The sequence below is a fragment of the Phyllostomus discolor genome, chromosome 7, assembly GCF_004126475.2.
Source record: "Phyllostomus discolor isolate MPI-MPIP mPhyDis1 chromosome 7, mPhyDis1.pri.v3, whole genome shotgun sequence".
Classification (NCBI taxonomy): domain Eukaryota; kingdom Metazoa; phylum Chordata; class Mammalia; order Chiroptera; family Phyllostomidae; genus Phyllostomus; species Phyllostomus discolor.
In genome coordinates, this window is record NC_040909.2 from 65,016,694 (window position 1) to 65,037,075 (window position 20,382).

At 35.8% G+C, this 20,382-nt stretch overlaps 1 pseudogene; it reads right to left on the reverse strand.

Annotated features, from left to right (window-relative positions):
- Positions 1-1,553: 1,553 nt before the first annotated feature.
- LOC114501358 lies at positions 1,554-19,130 on the reverse strand (annotated as a pseudogene).
- Positions 19,131-20,382: the final 1,252 nt, after the last annotated feature.

The following is a 20,382-nucleotide window of genomic DNA, read 5'->3' on the forward strand; positions in this document are numbered from 1 at the left end:
TGCAAGCTCTGGTTGGTTGTTTTCCATCATCTAATCCATACCTGGCCACTTTGGAGTTTTATTTGTTAGAGTAGCTTCTGGATGAGATTTTATGTATGTCCTGATCTCAGACATGAACTCCAGCACTTCCCCTTCTGCCTCATTTGGGGGCATGGAGGGCAGTGCAAATTATAAACTTGGTGAATGGTGCTGTAAGAAGTTTCCTATGAGGAATGCAATCATTTGAACTAGGTTGCTGTTCTGAGCTAACAAAGATAACCTTTTAAACTGATTTGTAGGATACTGTGTCTTATTATTTTCCCATCTTCAATACAATCTTGTTTTTGACCCCCATGATATCAGCATTATAGCTACCCCCATACATATGGCCACCAGAACATAGCAAAGGGAAATGGGTAAGTGATTAAATCCTTTACCACTGAAAGCTTTCAACTCATCGATGTTCAAAAATAAGCTGAAGATTCTAGCACAGACTGCTCAGAAACTAACAAATTTATGTGCTATTCACCAAGGAAACACACAAGGCCGATTTTCAGCTACACCCTCTTCACAAATTCATGGAGAGTCTAGCTTTAAAAGAAAATAGACCCAGTCTTCTCTTTATGGTCCTTAGGCTTGCATTCAATTAATGAAAAAAGTGACAACAATAGTTCATAACTATTCCTTATCATTGAATCAATGTGCAAGGGCGGCTTGGATGCAAAAGAACTGGGAGAAATTGAATCTGATGGGTGGAGCTATATAAATATCCTCTGTGCTTCCTAACTATCCCCTTTCCACAAGGCAGTACCATGGCATCTGCTCCCAAACTGTTCCCATCCTGTTCAAAAACTGACCTGCATATATATTGGGCTTAATGACCAAATGTTTAAAAATTCATTGCATAAGAACAGCTGAAAGCAGTTGATTGGTTTGAACTTTATTGTATGCACCTTGCTTCCCAGACTGCAGTAAAGAAGAAGGTCAGCTGGTAAACATTTGGGCATTTAAAAATAAGAGGCCCTAGTTTCCCCAATACCCTGTCGGTTTTCTTTACCCACAACATTAGGCCTACTAAGTTCTCTGTGCTGAGCTGTGCTCTGTTTGGTTTATCTGTCCATCCTGATACATAGTGGTTAAACAGATCTGAAGAAGCAATTGCCTCCTAACTCCTGTGAGACCTTTGCCCTGAGACGGTTTTTCTGGAAGCATTGTCTTCATTGACTGCAGAGCCATGTCAGTTGCAATAAATCAGGCAATTTTGTTTCTTCCTCAAGTACTATTTATAAATGATTGCCATGTCTAGAAATATCAACTTTCTCCAGGAGAAGCCAAATTGTAGGACAATATTTGAGAAAGATTAATTACTAGATTGAACTTCAGACTTTAGCCCTATATGTACACAGGCAAACATCAGGTACTGGAAATTTCATAGCGTCATCAGTAAAGTCACATTCTCAAATCGTGGCATTCGTGTGGAATATACTATTGGGAAAGGCATAATTTGTTACAACAATGATGGTGTAGCCTGAGAAAACAGTCTAATTAATTCAAATCTCAGCTCATAGTGGGTTTTACCCCTCTTCGATCCAAACAGATTCTGGTTTATGTCCAGGGCAGCTTTCCACATTGTTAGGGCAGTGAGAGATGATGAAGGGTAGGACATCCAGCCACCCAGGGCATCAGGGGTGTAGCTCTTATTTTTACAACTAGTCAGCACCACAAAGTAGTATGTTGGGGTGGGAACACTGTTGTTGACTATATATTCTCTAATTTCACTTGGATTGTCAAAATGACCATCATAATTATAATTACTGATCCACTAATACTAACTCAATTTCTTTCCATGGCATGTTCTATAAGAACACTGTGGAAGTAATATATTTTTGTTAATGCTTCATCCATAAGGGCCAAATTACATGTAATTAAAGCATCATATTGACTATCCAAGTTCTATTGTTTGAAGGACATAAGAAGCCATGGATGATATTCTTGTGTGGTAAATACAAGGAACATTTATGGCTCTCAGAAAGAGCAACCCTGACATCAGCCCACAGTCTGGGACAGTGAGAGGAAAAGGCAACGTGTCTATGAGTTTGGGGACTATATATGAGCTCCACATGGGCATCCTGAAAGCTTTTCCAAATCTACTGGTATATTCCCTGTGATAAAGAAGACAGTGTCCTTTGATTTCTGCATAACCCTGGGCCTCCCACATGGCAAATTTAGTTTCTCTGTCACTGTTATTTCATCTTGAATGAGATGTAGCATTTGCTTCACCCATTCTACAGCAATATTGTTTTATAGCTCAGGGCATAAACAATCTAGAGTATCTGTGGGCAATGGAAGAGTAAAGCCACAAACAGAAAACTTGGACACTTCCTCTGCATGGGATAGCTCATAAAAAGGCACCTTCAGAAGATGGTTTAAACTACCATGGGTATTATTGTTCAGTGTTGGTTGAATGTATAGAAGATCACACATTAGGTTATAGACTTCAATACTGTCAAATGGCTCAACTTCAATCTTCTCTTTAAAACTGGTCCATGTGCCAAAAAGATAGTCTCCATGGTCTTAAACATATTGTCAAAACCATGGTCACCTCCTCCACAGAATGAAATTGATTTACTCCTCACAGCCGTCCACTGTCAATCCATCAAAAGATAACTTTGTCAATTCTGATATTTTTGGCAAAGTGTAATTGTTTTGGCAACTCAGGAGTCAAATAAGGTGTGAAATGCTGATCAGGTCTTTGGCACTAATCTGGGAAGCAATTTATCTGCCCTTTCATTCTAAATGATAGCTTTTCTGGATAGAGTAATCTTGGCTATAAGTCCTTGTCTTTCATGACTTTGAATACTTCTTTGCAGCCCGCAGCCCCTTCCTGTCTGTAATGTTTGAGAAATCAGCTGATAGTGTATGGGAACTCCTTTGGAGGTAACTCTCTCCTTTTCTCTTGCTGCTTTTAAGATTCTTTCCTTACCCTTCTTGGGTAATGTCATTATGACGTGCCTTGGTGTGTGCTTCCTTGGGTCCAATTTCTTTGGGACTCCCTGAACTTCCTGGACTTCCTGAAAGTCTATTTCCTTCACCAGATTGGGGAAGTTCTATTTCATTATGTTTTCAAATAAGTTTTCAATTCCTTATTTTTCCTCTTCTTCTTCTGACACCCCTATGATTCAGATGTTGCAATGTTTAAAGTTGTCCTGGAAGTTCCTAAACCTCTCCTCATTTTTTGGAATTCTTGTTTCTTCAATTTGTTCCAGTTGAATGTTTATTTCTTCTTTCTGCTCCAAATCATTCATTTGAGCCCCAGTCTCCTTCCTTTCACTATTGGTTCCCTGCACTTTTCTTTATTTCACTTTTCATAGCCTTCACTTTTTCCTCTGTTTTGCAACCACACTCAACCATTTCTGGGAGCAGCCTGATTACCAGTGTTTTGAACTCTGCATCTGATAGGTTGGCTTTCTCTTCATCATTTAGTTCTATTTTGGGGGTTTTAATCTGTTCTTTTATTTGGGCAATATTTCTTTGTCTCCACACACCTATTATGTTGTAAGGGGTGGAGCCTTAGGTATTCTCCAGGGTGGGGCAAGCCATGTCCCTGTGTTGTGGCACTGTATGTGGGGAAGGGGTCATAGAGGGAACAATGCCACTTGCTTGGCTCTCTGTCAGCTTTCAGTCACTTCCCTCCCACCCACAAGCAAATTGGGCCCTTCTGGTTCTGATTCCTGGGTGGGTGGGGTTGTGTACATTCTGGGACTCTGTGAGTCTCTCCAACAAACTCTCCTGTGAGGCTGGGAGTTTTTGTTGCCACTACACCCCCCCACCTGTTTTTACAGTCAGAAGTTTTGAGACTTTCTTTTCCCACACTGGAACCCTGGGTTACATGGTCTGTCTCACCCCACAGTTGTTCTTCCTGGTTTATCTGCACACAAATGTGGGACTGCCCGGTTCTCCAGCCGTTGCCTTGCCATGCATCATCTTCACTCTGGCTGCCTGTCTGCACCCCTCCTACCAATCTGAATGAATATTTCTTCTTTAACTCCTTGGTTGTTGGACTTCCATATAGTTTGATTTTCTGGAAGTTCTCATTATTTTTTTTAAACTTGGTGTTGTCCTTCTTGTTGTTGTGGGAGGAGGCAAAGTGTATCTACCTATGCCTCCATCATGGATGAAAGTTGAGAAGCCAGTACAATTTTTAAGCCCCATTTTATTTGTTAACAACAACTTTTTACTCCATGCTTCCTCTTCTTGTTTGTCTGCTATGCACAATTGTGTTCCTCTACCTCTGTAAATGTTTCATCCATCTGATTCTAGTCATTATTGGCATTAGCAAACCATAGTCAAAATAAGGTATTGGGGCATCTATTAATAGAAAATGTTGGACAAATGCATTTGGGTGGGATGGAGAAGGAATGAGAACCAGATCACGAGATGCTACACTCTTGCTTCCTGCAGCTTTAAGCTACTTCCTCCTATGATCTAATAGCATTTTCACTGTTTCCATGCCTGCTACCACTTCTATTATCAAAATCAAGTAGTTTTGTTTCATTTGGTGGCATTTGGCCATATTAGTATATGTGAGTTTTAAACTTACTCTCCTATTTAACTGATTTCCCTTTCTTCTTTATAATTTTTCCTTTCTCAGTGTGTAGCCCTTTCTCATTAGAATGATAATCATACTAATAGCAGGAATGTAATTTCCCATAATAGTAGTTGTGTGCACACACACACCCAGGTTATTCTTAGATTCATTTATACTGACTTCTTCATCTTGTATTTAAATATGGCAGGTGTTTATCTGCATCATGAAATGTTTGCTGAGCCCCCTCAGGGAGCCTGGGGCTGGCCCTAGGTGCCACTGGATTACACAGGGCAGATTCAGAGATGTGAAAATACTTTTCCTCCATTAAGATCTAGGCATCTAAATTTTATTTCATGTCTTCACATATTGTAAGTGACTTCTGCGTACTTGAAATTCTCTCAGCTGTGTTTTTTAAGACAGACAAACTAAACTGTATTAACTCAAGTTATTGAATGGTATCCTGTTTTGAAGGTTCTGCCTCATAAGTTCACTTACAGGGATTCTCTTTGTACATCCCTTAGATGGAAAGAAGAGATAGTGATTATATAAATACTCTGGGATTTTTTTTCTGAAGGCCTTCAGTAGCCTAAGAATGCAACATTACTCTTCACAGTGCCCTTATGATAAAGATGGAATTCAGTGGTACAAGAAAGTTAAGCAAATTCCTTAAAATGGATTATATGTATGGGAATAATCACGCCTTATTTTTAAACCATACTTTTGAGTTTAAAAAGTGCTTTCTAACCTCCTCATTTTTTGAGATATAGTCTGAAGTATTTAGGGTAAAAATGGAATAAAGTATGCAATTTATTTAAGAATTCATCCAAAATAACATAATACAAATATACAAATTATAAACAATTGTAAAATCTCAAAAAGAAAAACAACAACAAAAGTACCTCCTTATAGTTCATCTTGTGACTTCATAAAAGCCCAATGAAATTGTTACAACAAACAGTGATCCCTAATTTATTGATGAGGCTAATGTGATGAAGAAATGTGAACTGCTCAAGGCCACAGGCCTAGTAGCTGATTCAGTTTGGACCAGAATTCAGGTTTTCTAATTCCAAAAATAGTGTCTATTTTTCTTTCTTAACCATAGCAGGTCACTCCCTGACAATTACTATTAGATTCCCAACTGTTTGAGCTATGGACTAACCTTCTGGTGTCTGGAGTGATAAAATTTTAAATTCAAATACTGTCTGGACTAATCAGATCAATTACCCCAGGTAACATTTAGGATATGTCTAAAATACCCAGCAAAAACTTTAAACATGTTTATTCTTCTATCTGTTAAATGTCTTAAATTTGGAAGGTTAACAACAGTGTTAAGAGGTGAATTTTTGGAATAAAATAGACTATCAGGGTTACCCTGAGTAAGTTGTTTATCTTCTCATGACCTCAACAGCTCATCACCATAATGTACATGATAGATCCCTTCATTTCATAGGCTTGTTGTGAATATTAAATGAGATATTGTATATAAAGTGTTCAACTCAGTGCCTCTTATGGCATAAAAGCTCAGTAAGTATTATTACTTAAATATACAGTTATTAGTCATGAGCATAATATAGTTCCATTAAATTAAACCTCAGCCAGTATACCTGTAAAATTTACAATGGCTATAAAATTAAAAATCTCTACTTAAAAAGAAAATACTATATTCCTTATGAGAAATGGTTAATACAGGTGTGCTTTGGTCATTGTAATCTGGGCATATCCACTAGGATACCAGATACCAGAATTAAAAAAAAAAAAGATTCTGGAGTCATGCCATTCATCTCACCTGGAGTTAAGAGCAAGGGAGAAAAAACATCATGATAACTACAGATAATGTGATTTAAGCTTACAGGTAGTAAAAAGCTATGGTTTAAAAAAGTTACTGGAAAATTTAAGAAGAGCAAACCTGAATGATCAGCAACCATGAAAAGATGCTTGTGGTCATGAGTATTCACAGTGTTAAGTTAAAGTAACAATGAGTTACTACTTTACTTAACAGTTTGAGAGGAAAATTATTTAAAGTGATAATGCCAATTGATTGTAGGGATGCACAGAAAAAAATCTTGTATATTTTAACTGGGAATGCCATTCTAATAATGTCCATGAAAAATAAATTGTGTGTATGGTTCAACAAACGCATTTTGGTAATCTCTCTCACAGATATAAAAGCACCAGCATCCAGTTCTGTAAGTGTAAACACATGCATTACAGCATTGTTTATAACATCAAAAAGCTGGAATCAATGGATTGCTAATATTTATGGCACATTCATGCCATGTAATGTGTCCATTGAAAAGAATGGATTAGTGCTCCTCTTGCGTTTGACTTGGGAGGGTTTCCAAGAGAATTATGAGCTAAAAGAGTAAGATGCAAAGACAGGTGTACCATATATTCACATTTTAGTAAAGCTAACAATATACATGGGTGTGTGTGTATGTGTATGTTTCATATTTGGGTAGCTGGGCATTAAGGAAAATAAAGAAAAATGAAAATGAGTGTTAAGAAGACAATGGTGTGCAAGAGGCAAGCAAAAAAATTAATTACACAAGAAAGAAAATATACACTAATATATACACTCCAGTAAATAGGATATAAAATATATCCCATTTATTTAAAACTCTGGCATATGTATGTTATGCATATGTTTTATATATGTATGAAGAAATCAGAGGAGAAAATTCTATATGAATTAACTTGGAAGATAATAGAATATATAATAAAGAAAGTGCAGTGTAATTTGTATGGCATGATGTTATATTTTTAAAAAGCAAATGAATATATAAAACCCAAGTGTGTGTGTGCATATGTGTGTATTTTACATATTCAATCACAGTGCAGCAAACTTGAGGCTAAATTGAGTTGGTTGCCTGTTTTTGTAAATACACTTTTTTTGGACAGCCACACCTATTTTTTATTTGTTGTCTATAGCTACTTCCTCAATACAAGGGCATAATGGAGAAGTTGTAGCAGAGACCATATTACCAGCACAGTCTGAAATATTTGCTATCTAGACCTTTATAGAAAAAGTGTGTTGGCCCATGGTACACATGATTATATATATTCACATAAGCAACAAGAGAGGTAAGAGTGTACACCACCCTGTTACTGTTGGTTATTTCAGGAACAGGATTGAATGGCCATGAGGGAATAATCACTAGCTTTTGTTATACTTCTTAGCACATGCATATTACTTTCATAAGTTGAAAACCAGTAAAGATCTCTTAATATTTAACAGTTCAAGCAACTAATTCTCTGAGGAATTGGGGGAATGCTTCACAAAGAATGTAATTTTGGAATTATGTCTCAAAAGAGAAGTCTATGTTGGTCAGGTCCAGAAGGGAATTGCTCATGCAGAACTGAACAGTTCAATAGAAGTCATGAAAGAGAACTCATAGCTCATTCACAGAGCAAGAAGAATTTGGGCATGGCCCAAGAATAAGGTTGCAAAGAATGTAGAAAGATGGGGGGCAGTAGGTCCAGTAGCCAAAGATATGTGTGAAATTTATTATAAGTTGCCTGGCCCTTCAGAAGGTGACATTGGTGCTTTGAATTTTGTTATATCAGCAACAAGAAGGCATCTCAGGGTTTTAAAAGAAATGAATACCCTTCTATCTGTGTTTCAGATAGCTGTCTCCTGGCACGTATATGATGATTTGTTGAGTACTTAAATGAGTAGAAGAACAGACAAGCATATGTAACTTTTTTATGTACATAAGGCATTTCAATAAAAATAATGAAGAAGGAAATGATAGCAGTCAACATTATAATTATGTATTACACATAATACATAACTCTATATTAACTCATTTAAGCACTCTAACTATATTAACTAATTAATTCCTCACATTAATTACATAAACATACATTTTACAGATAAGAAAACTGAGAAACACAGAGGTCAAGTAACTTGGCTGAAATCACAGAATAAGTGCAGAGTTGGAATTTGAACTCTGACAGTTTGGCACTAGTCTGTACTCCCGAGATGAGGGAGTGTTCCATGGTTGGTAAAATATGCCTGTCATGGCTGAGTGACATGGTATGGGCAAACCAAGATTGTTCACCTCATAATGGCAATGGCCAAGGTGGATTCCATGAAAGGCACAGCAATCAAAGTCAGCAGAACTTGTCCTATTTGGAATGGCTGCCTGAGGGGATTTGGGTAGCATATCTGTATTTCCGTGTGAACTTTTATCAGATTCTGCCCCTCCCCACAGTGCCCTCACCCACTGTACTCATCCAATTGTCCTGCTGGTTCATTAAGTCAGTTCCCCAGGAGTCTAGGTCACTGCTTAGAAATGCAGACTCCAGGATTTATTATTGCTGTCTCCCAGCAAACACATGAAATTCACTTTAGTTCAAACCACCCAAGCATGACAACTCTAATAATGATGTTTTAATAGTGTCTACTGTGTTAAAGTTTTTTGAAATCTGATATCTGACATGAGCTAATATAAGCAATATCACAAGCCCCCAGTTTTTAATATAACAGTTTCTTAAATGAGGAACTCAGTTATACTGTACTGATAAAACCTAATGATTTCTAAAATGACGTTTCACTGCAATATTTATAATTTCATTGTTAACCAAGACTCTATTGTGGTATTTCAGAATATAAGCAATAATATTCATCAGTCTAAGTACATTGAATTCACCTCAGAAAATTTAGGTAACTAATTATCTGAAACTACTCAGGCGGCGACTGTTTTCCTCCTGTATGATTACACTGTAATGTAAGATTTCTCTGTAATGAAACAAAAATAATCCAAATTCTTTACTCAGTACTCTAACTGGCTACTTTAAAAATTGCTGTTAGGCTACTTGCAAATATTTGTGTAATGAGTATTCAGGTTAAGCTTTAAAAGGTTGACATTGTTTGGGGTAATGATGTGTGCTTACATAGTTTTAAGTGAAACCAAGCCTCAAAGAGGCTCAATAAACAAATGACAATGTTTGGAAAAGAAAGAAGCTTGTTCCCTTTGATAGGGTGCATGGAATTTAACCAACCTGTGTTTATAATTACTGTCTGGTTTGGTTAGTGCAAAAGAACCTACTTGCTACTTACTTATAAATAAACAAAATAGATCTATTTTTCTATTCTGCAGCTGGCCTGCTGGAGTTTATTTTTCTTTTTCTTTTTCTTTTTTTTCTTTTTTATTGACCACAGACCACTTACTTGATGTCCAAATTATTTTGTTCTATTTTAAACGTTATTCTGGTTATCCCTTAATCCTTGGTCTGACTTGTAAAGATGGCACCTTCTCCCTTGTTTCAAGTCATCCCCTCCCCCCATCAAGACTATAAATTACTACAAATAAGTCAGTTGTTCACATGTGGACTTTTGGCTGAATACCAAAGCTGGGTTTTTTGTTTTGTTTTGGTTTGGCTTGGTTTGGTTTTTTGCAAGCTTGGATAAAGAGCAAGTTGCTACTACCCAGCTGATTATAAAAAACATCAAATGAACACTGTCAATTTGGGGCCATGAGAGAATATTGCGTAGCATATTTTCAATTGTTTGGACTTCCTGAACAGACAACATATTTTTGTATGAGAAATTAAATCTTACCTTTTATATACAAAAGCATGCTGTGTGATTTTGTGAAGAATTGTAGAATCCATCACAATTTTTAAAGTCTTTCCTGACAGATCTTGCTATCAGTAAATTCTGTGCTTTTTAAATCTATTATCAATTAACTGGAGTAGGTGTGTTCAGTTGAACTTTGAGTTGACTCTGCACACTGCTGCTTTTGTTTTTCCTCAACTTAAGAATTAATTATGCCAATATAAAGGCAGGTTACAAAAAAGGTATTATACTTTAATTTTCATGTATAGTATAAAAATAAAATCTAGTTAACCAAATGCTTTCTCAAAATTATTTTTCTCTTGAAATTAATATTGGACTAATATTTATTATTGAAGTCATTTTTCAGTGTTAAGACAGATTTTTACTCGGTTGTGGGTTTACCTTTTATGAAGATTGCATTAATCCATCACAAAAATTTAAAACTCAATAAATTCATTTTACCATAAAAGATGTATAAAGCCATAAGCATTTTCCAGATGTGGATGTGGATATAAGTAAAGAAAACTCATCTCTTCTGAGAGAGGAAAAACTGTTGACATTTCTTTGAAGTGTAATCTCTTTTGTTTATTTGGTTTTTAATAGCTTCCAGCAGTTAGCCACATATTTTTTAAGTGATGTTGCTCACATAAGTTTTTTTTTAAAGTTGTGAGTGGCATTAACTTACTGCCATAAATTTTGAAGCTTAACCTATAAAGGGAGAACTTTATCATGATGAGTAATTGTATAATTGCCAAAAAAATCGAAGGCACCTTTTTCCTTAGCAACAGTTCTGAAATGGAATCCATGGACAGCAGGGGCAGGGAGTCAACTTGCTATTGTTTGAATCTGTAACATTTCTATTAAAAGGGCAATCTTTACATGTTGTATGTTTAAATAGCAACATTTTATTACTCCTCTGTGCCAATCATTTGACCATTCAATTTGAACTCAAGAAAAGAAAGAATTTTTTGGATCACCATGTGCACATCACCTATATCCCTTGCATAACAGCATATATACATCCAGGAATCCATAAATGTACTGTAGTGAGGGGAAATTTGGGGGATGAAAAAATCATTAAAATGGACTGTCTGTAAAGTCTGTGACATTGAAAAATGGAAACTATTTGGAAAATAAGTGAAAACTTAAATATATGTATGTGTGTGTGTGTGTGTGTATGCATAAACTTTCAACATTTCATAATGATTTATATAACACGCTGCATAAAAATTAATTTGCTATCAGGCGTAATATAACTGTAACTACACAGAGAGTATTCAAGTTTGAAGAATTTTTTTAGAATGCCAATTAAGTTTGAGAACCATTTCTCATTCTTGTCCAATCAATGTTTTTTAGCTATTATTTATACCAATGTGATTCTCCTAAATTTAGTGAGGTGGCCTGTTGTATATGTGAGTGTCCTGTTCCTACTTACAATCATGCAGATGTAGATCTGTGCGTATGCCACATTATGCATTGCATTTCTCTTTTATTGGAATTTATTCTTGCATACCCAACCTGAAAAATAGTCCTGAGATTTTAATAACATGTCACTAAAATGATGTAATTTTTATTGGTATAAATAAACAAAAATATTGTCCTATAATTTGGAGGATAATGCTAAGCAAGATCAACTTTTTCATGTTATTAATACAATTCTAAACAGTATGTTAAAACACTAGTAAGAAAGTTATTTTCAGAGATGCTCCTTGACCACAACTCCAGCTATGTATTAAGATTTGCTCTGTTTTTCATGTGTTTTCCATCAAGGAAGTCTGTGGTTACCTTCCTGATTCTGCTGGCCTGGAAAAACAGAGCTAATATGGTGGGATCTGGAGAAAGCTTTGATGCAGGGACTTTGCAAATAAACCTCCAGATACCATATGGTTTACATTCATCTCTCAATTTATTTCCTATAAATGTCTATTGAATATTCCATTGAACCAACACATGTGAAACCAGAGCTGAAAAAGAGAACAGTGTATAGAATACTTTGTGGCAGCAAGTGATTATCATATTTCTTTCCTGATATTGCTACCAGCCTTAAATGAATGGTAAATTAGTCAAATGCCAAAGTTCTTAGATTCAGAGAGACAATAAAGAAAAAATATACCAAGACTTATCAAAACAAACACTCAGTTTTTATGTTTTGGGTAAAGTATTGCATACTCTGCAGCAGGAGTTACTTGTTTAACTTGCTGCCACTTAAGGAATAAAGCTGTCTATGCCTCAGATGCAGAAATAAATGCTATTAATATGCTGCAAAGAAAAAAAATAAATGCTAGAAAAATTTCACATGAAGCTATCTGGGAACTGTCACTTTTTATATCATCCTGTTTGGTTCTATTCTGTTCTGGAATCCAGGCACCACCTCCCAGATGATTATACCAAAGAGATAACTCTTCTAAGAATTACTAAGTTTGCTAATTGTCTCGATTTTCCAAAATGAGGTATTTTTTTTTTCCGATTTTAAGGCCAACATTTCCAGGACACTATCCTGCAATTTTAGAGAAACGATTTCTCTCCCCTGCATCTGCATACTGATTTTCTCTCCCATTGAGAAATCTTTTTTTTAATCAAACACAGTTCCTGACAATGACCAATCATATAACTAATCAGTCTTAGTAATTCCAATGTTACCAGGCATTTAAACACTGAAAGCCAACACAGGGAATATTGAGTTAACCAAACAATTTGTTACCTTTTTTTCTGTAAGATGGCTCTAGTAGTGCTTAGTTGTCTTTAACTTCATCTGAAACAGTTTTGTTAGATTGTATTGTTATGGCTGTGATATCAGCATACATTAAAAATTATCAGAATTGGTTAGTTTTTGTGCAGTCACTTTAATACTGAAGATGGAAGAAAATACTCAACCTTTTCAACATATTATGCTTTATTATTTCAAGAAAGGTAAAAACACAACTGAAATGCAAAAAAAAAAAAGATTTGTGTGGTGTATGGAGAAGGGGCTGTAACTGATCAAACCTGTCAAAAGTGGTTTGCAAAGTTGCTTGGTACTATTGATATTTTGGCCAAATAATTCTTTGCTGTGGGGCTGTCATGCATTGGAAGATTTTTTGCAGTACCCGTGGCCTCTACCCACTACAAGCCAATAATGGGAGATAGCCAACATACTCAAAATATCCAAATCAATAAAGTTATTGTTGAAAATGAAAAATGTGGATTTTTTTATTTTACAGAAAAAAATGTAATAGACTTTTTGGCCAACCCAAAATAAGGACTAAATATAAGTAGAAAAACAGGAAGAATAATTTCCTCAGATGCAGCATTTTGTTGCTTTTCAGAATTCAGATACCCAAGTCTTTTACTTAGTGCTTTAATATTAAGGGTTTGATAACCTAATAAAGCAAATCAGAAAAGCACAATAAATTAAAGTGTTACTAAGTTAAATCTATTCTTAAGTCCTACCTGAACCCTTGAGAAAGGAGAAGAGAATACTTCCTCAGAGACCATATTTTGTTCCCCAGGATTGCAGTCTATAGCACTGACTCAACATGTGATTAGGTTTATTTCCTTAAAAAAAATGGGCACATAACTGAAAATCATTATTCTTTAGGCAACATTGTATACATTGTAGAATAAAATTATATTATAAATATATACTGCCAGTTGCATCAAGTATCAAACAAAAGAATAATACAAAATAAATCAAGAAGGGGGAGAAGTCATGTAAAGTAATTAGAAACTTTGCTTTGTGCATTATTCCTTTGTGACCCCAGAGGCAGAGTTGAGAAATCTTATGTTTAAAATGTCAAACCTTGAGATTAAAAGCAAGCATGCCATTCAGGGCTTTTATTAAACAAATGCACGATGGGAGAGAAATCCCATGTGTTTATTCTTATCATAGGAGATGACTGAGATATTTGCATATGATTTATATTTATTCCTGTTATTATAAAATAGACACTTTCAGAGTTTCCTTCAAAAGTAAGGGGTTTACATGAACAAATGAGAAAGGATGAGTGTGAAAATACATATTTTGATTTTCATATGAGAGTAGTCTAATTCTAAATAAAGTACATTTTCAATCAAAAATAAAATGTTTTGAAAACCAGAAAATTTAATTAATTCCCAAGAAGAAAACTCTAATACATTTATCCCACAACTGTATAAATACACAAGATATTTACTGTTTTCTAAATTTGCAAATTAATTTTCTTTTCAAAATGCTGTCAGGTTAAAATTCCTTGGTTGAGTTAATATAAATGTTTGACTCTTCTGTTCCCTATACTTCTGAGTATACCAGGGTCTATTAAATAGTGTTAGTAATTACAAAACAAACCAAAAAATTGCTACTTGCTGGTTTTGCCGGTCCCCTGCACAACAGAGGATTCCAGTTTCTGTCCTGTCTGGTGTATGTGCCTTCCATTACTAATCACAGAGCTAACCCACGTGCCCAGGGCCCTCACCTTTGCCAGCTGGCATGCTTCTGCTCAGGTTCTCATCAGTGGCTCCTTCACATGCTCTGTGGACAAGCCCTCCATCTGAATGCCACAAATTAGACACTTTAGTGAACTGACATGAGAATCCTATTGCCAATCTAGTTGCAAAATGCTAGAAATAAAATTTTCCTAATACATTAACTTTCAGAGTTGGCTTTTCAACAAATACACAAACTGCAATTTACAATGTTCTAGAATTGATAAATCTACCTAAGAAAGGTGGGAAAAGTATTCATAAACTGAGTAGGCATTCCTGATTACCAATCATGATGACTCATTTTAAGGAAAGTCTGAAAAATGTAGTGGTGTTGGCCTCTAACTATTAAATGAGAAGCACTGAAAGTCATCCCAAGACAGGGAACTTCTTTTAAGTATTTTTTTTCCTATAGTGGATGTAGATATGCCCAGATAGTTCAAAGGAAAATTTGTGAGCAAAAAAGTCATTGGATTTAGATCTCCACATGAAAGTAGTTTTTTCTAGGTTGTGTGTGTGCATGCATGCACATGCCTGTGTTTTCTATGGAGGGAGAGGGAAGAGAAAGAAAGCAAAATTTTCAAATAGAGGTATTTTCTTACACCTCCTTCCTGGCTCCTGGCTACAGGACGAAAACCTCTAAATGAAGAAGACCTCTAACGTGACTTGGAGATTTCAAGTTTTCTTAAATGACTTCACAACCTATTTTAATCAAAGAAAAATATACATGAGATCTGTCCAGGAAAAGTCCAGCTATTGTTAATATAATGAGAATAGTTTGTGTGACATCGATGTAACCTGGCAGATGAGGAGAGTGGACTCTCATGCACATGCCTGAACAATTATGACTTCACTGTATTAATCAGTGGGGGTGATAGACACAACTAAGGGAACATCTGTACTGTGTGGCTATTGCATTCAAAATGACTGAAGGAGTAGAGCAACAAATTTGCATCAAATTTTGTGTTAAGCTTGAACATTCCCCTACAGAAACTATTCAGGTGATTCAGAAGGATCAAGGAGGATGCAATGAGTGCAGCACAAATAAAAGTGTGACACAAGTGCTCCAAAGATGGTCAAAAATCTATTGAAAGTGATCCACATTCTGGAAGGCCTGCAACAAGCAGAACACCTGAGAATGTTGAATGTGTATAGGCTGCAGTCAACAAAGATTGGTGACTGACAGTGTGAGAACTAGAAGCTGATCTGGGTACTCTAAAAACCACTGTGACCAAGGTTTTGTGATCCAGTGTCAGCAGGATCTTGGCATGAAATGTGTTGTGGCAAAATTCATTCCATGGTTCCTGCTACCAGAGCAGAAGGAATATCGTGCTGATGATGCTGGGGGAGCTGTATGAGGTCCCAAGGTGACTACTTTGAAAGGGACTAAGGCATCATTGTTTTATGTACAATGGTTCTTGTATCTTGTATCTTCTTAAATAAATGTACCTATCTTTCATATTATGTGGTTGGATACTTTCTGGACAGGCCTTATCCTGCTCTCTTCAAAGTATTTTGGAAATAATTTATTTTCATCATTTCTCAAAGAGAGTCATTACCACTTTCTGACCACAGAAATTTAAGCCTAGAGCATCAAATCACACAATGACTTAAGATGTGAAACGATATAAATTATGGCACACTTGGGTCTAAGGGCATGCAATACAAGCATTTGTTTGGTTGGTTGGTTGTTTTTGTGAGTGATAATAAAAATGTAGATATTTTTGGTATCAATGATTATTGCCAATAGGACAAGAATAAAACAGGCTTGCACATTAAGGATGCTTAATATTTCCAAAAGGTCTTATTGGCTTAAAGGTCTCTAGATGCTTTATAATTTCACAATTATTAAAACATTGTCTAAAATTTTCTTATATCCACTAACTCAGAATACTGAAGCCAAGAGTACGTGGTCTGCATCTTTTTTCAGGGAAGGGTTAGTTTCATTGGGAAAAAGACTTTCCAATATCACACTACCTGAAAATATATACTTTCCTTTTTATCTAAAACCTTCCTTTATATCACTCAGATAGATATCTGGAAATAAATGTAGATTCCCCATGTCACAAAAAATAAACAAGCAAAACCTATGTTCATATTTAAATTTTTGTTTTATTTTTTTCAGTTTTTCTCCCCATTTTCGAGTTGTGGATGCCATTTTCCTAAGTCATCTCAAATAACTTATGAGAGACTGACTACCTGACTATACTTTATTGGGCAAATGAATGAAAAATGCCTTCATTTACATGATTAACATTTAATTAACATTGTTAACTAACAATGTTTTTTTAACTTTTTCAGCTGAAGTCTAACACTTAACATTGAGCTTAACTTTTAAAATAAAAGCTAGGTATTAAGAAAACCCAGGGAAATTGATGATTGATGACATGTATTATGATATAGTTCCATGTGATCTAGGTGGAAGTTACAAAGTAATGTGCATTGTACCATATAAAACCCTAATGATGGTTAATGTTAGCTAATTAAGATGAACACTGAATTGAGCCAGCCTGGCTCATGGGGGTATTAATATCCTATTAGAGTCTAACAAAATATTATTTTAGTCAAAACCATATATAGTGAATCATTTTAGCTTCTCACTAAGAAATACATTTTGAATCAAATTAAACATTAAAACCATATTTTAATCCTTGTTGCTAACTGAGATTATATTAAACACCTTCTCGAATTTAATGTTATACCATGTGGGTTTTGTTTTTTTCATTTTGTTTTAATGAATCTCAAACAAAGAGGTATGCTGTACTTATACATTATCACCTAAGAAATCATAAATACTTGCCACCCCCAATTTTTAAAAAGCAGATATTCTTGTTAATCCATCGGAGTTCTTATAAGAGTGTGCTTAGGTAATTCAAAACATACATTTTACTGTTACTGAAGACATCCAATTTCCATAGCTGGCATAATATTCATTAATTTTCTTTTTCCCCTATAAAACATCTTTGAAATATAATTATATTGACACCACCGTGTGATTCAACCAAATGATTTTGACTCTCTGGGCTACAATGTGCTTGTGCTTAAGAGAAGGGGATTATACCATAGGGTCAAGATGCCCATAGATCCTAAAATAGTTCATTTCCTATAAGTTTTTGTTGTTTGTTTAATAGTTGAATGCCTAAGCATGACAGTAGGCACTGGAGATGTATACATGAAGGAAGGTAATGTTTGGTGAGACATACTTTAATACATACCATGTACTTAGTTGATAGGACCTAGAATGGCTCCTCAGATAAGGCAACACTCACTGATTGTCATAAACTCATCTGAGATGAAGCCAAAATTTCTATGAAACCAATTTGTCTATGCAAAGGCCACTTTGTTTGTAATGGAAAATATTTACTGGCCAGTAAGTAGCACTATGTCTGTGTGCTACTTACTGGCTTATTGGATTATTTTCTGTGCCCTCTGAGGAAAGAAGTTGAGAATTTGTGGGCCTGAAGCTGAGAACTGGCACATCTGAGCAGCAGGCCTGGCATGAGGGCCCTCAAAAACTACCAGCTTCTCTGTGCACATTTCAGAATCTCAGAATACCTAGTTCTCAGGCAGGGTTTCCCAGACAGATAAATCATTTGATTGAGCAGTATTTTAAAATATCATTATTATAATGAAAGTAAACAAAGATATGAAATACAGTCCAGCATCTCTGAGGAATTTTAAAGTAAGAAACATTGATTTGCTGAGAACTTCTCATATCTTCAAGGTGGGACCCTGGTCCTACCTCACTGCCTCCTGTAGTATGGGGGCTCGGTGGTGGCAGATAATGAGGACTGATAATTCACAGTCCATTCCCACTGCCTGCCCTTACCCCACCCTTTGTATTAGAGGGCACATGCAAACACACACACACATATATTTTTATCTGTTCACTGCTCTGTGTTTTCACAATAGAAACTCAGATATATACTGAATGAATAAATAAGTATACACACTTTGTATGTAAAGTCTTTGGTGGTTCTACTTATTTCTAAATACAGTACATGAGCAAGAAATTGTTATTGAGTTGAAATAAAATGATTGCAATGATCTCATTGATATCTGCATAAGTATACATGAAAAATCCACTAACACCTCTTGAAAGAGACCCTCAGAAGGAACATACCGTATTATACACAACATAATTCAACTTTCAAATAAATGAATACAGGCATGTATACATACACTTCATATGTATATAATTACATATATTTCATATGTATGTAATATATGTATATAAACATAGAAAAAAGATTAAAAGGATATATTCTGGAATATTAACAGTAGTCACCAATGTTGCCTTTAAGTGATGAGATTTCAGATGGCTTTTATTTTGTTTTCTTTTTTTTATTTTTCTGTCTTTTCTTGATTTTATACAAAGAATAATAGTTGTTATCTCCTTGATAGGAAGAAAAGTTTGAATTCAGCATACCTATGGACTGACTGATTCCCACCTTTTCACTGACTCCTCTAAGTAGTTAGTTCACATCTTGTTGCAAGATATGCCATTCACATGTTTACCTGCTGTGGCACCAGCTCTGCATGTTTGTTTTCCTCCTCTCTGTACATACTGGCCTTTCCATTGCTCACATCCTGGAGTGGCTCACTTTGGAGTGACTGACAGTGAATCAAAATTTTAAAAAGCAGTTGATATTAAAGGTCAGTGCTTTATTAAAATTATTCATTCAAATACCATTAACTTGCCCTGATCTGGGGGACAAGGAAGAGTTTCCACCAGGGAGAAGGAAGGATCTAAGGGGTTCTCCATTTATAGCCATTCTCCTATTTGAATTTTTTCCTCCAACAACTTTATTGACACGACAGCTTGAAACAAAAGAAGGTCATAGAATAGAAAGGTGTTTCCTTTGATGTACATGAGGTAGGATTAACTTCCTTAGTTTGAGCACAGAATGAAGTTTGAAACAAGTGGGTTCTTTGTAAGATTTTATTTACTTATTTTTAGAGAGAGGGAAAGGAGGGAGAAAGAGAGGGAGAGAAGCATCAATGTGTGGTTGTGTGACACATACCCCACGCCCCCTACTGGGGACCTGGCCCACAACCCAGGCATGTGCCCTGACCAGGAATCAAACCAGTGATCTGTTGGTTCACAGGCCTGCACTCAAGCCACTGAGCCACCCAACCAGGGCCAAGTGGGTTCTTAGAAAACCTTGCTCAAATAGTCATCCATCTAACACAGAGGGTAAAATTGTGCCTCTTCCCTGTTACTGAAAGCACATGGAGGGACCATACTCAGTACTATCGCAACCTCTCTTAGTACCTGCATGAGGGGGTGGGATGGGATGCCACCACTTTTGTATCAGAGCTCTTTGAAATTCTAACAAAATCTTATAGACATCGAAACAGGAATGTGTATCATATGCACCTAAAATGCTGCAAACAAATTCATGAGGTCTGCTATTAGAATCCTCTCTAGAATTAAGAATATGTTCCAGATTAGGAATTCTTACATTCATTATTCATTCATCCATCCATTCTTTCGTACAGATTTGGGGTCAGATGGCCAGAACTTCAAATCCTAACATGACCCTCTAAGTCTGTATCTTTATCTCTAAAGGGTAGTGCCTATTCAATGGATGTTGTAGAGATTAAATTAGAGGGAATTTGTAACACTCTTTCTTAATTGCATAATTCAAATAAATAGAAGTTTTGATAAATATTACAAACTAGAAGTTATTACCTATGTATTTGGAAGTTGCGCTAAGACTTAGGAAGAAAAAAATCATAATCCATACCTTCAAGGAGCTTGGATTCTTCCATTCTTCTTTAGGGAAAACACAAAGAAGGCACCGTAGGCACCATA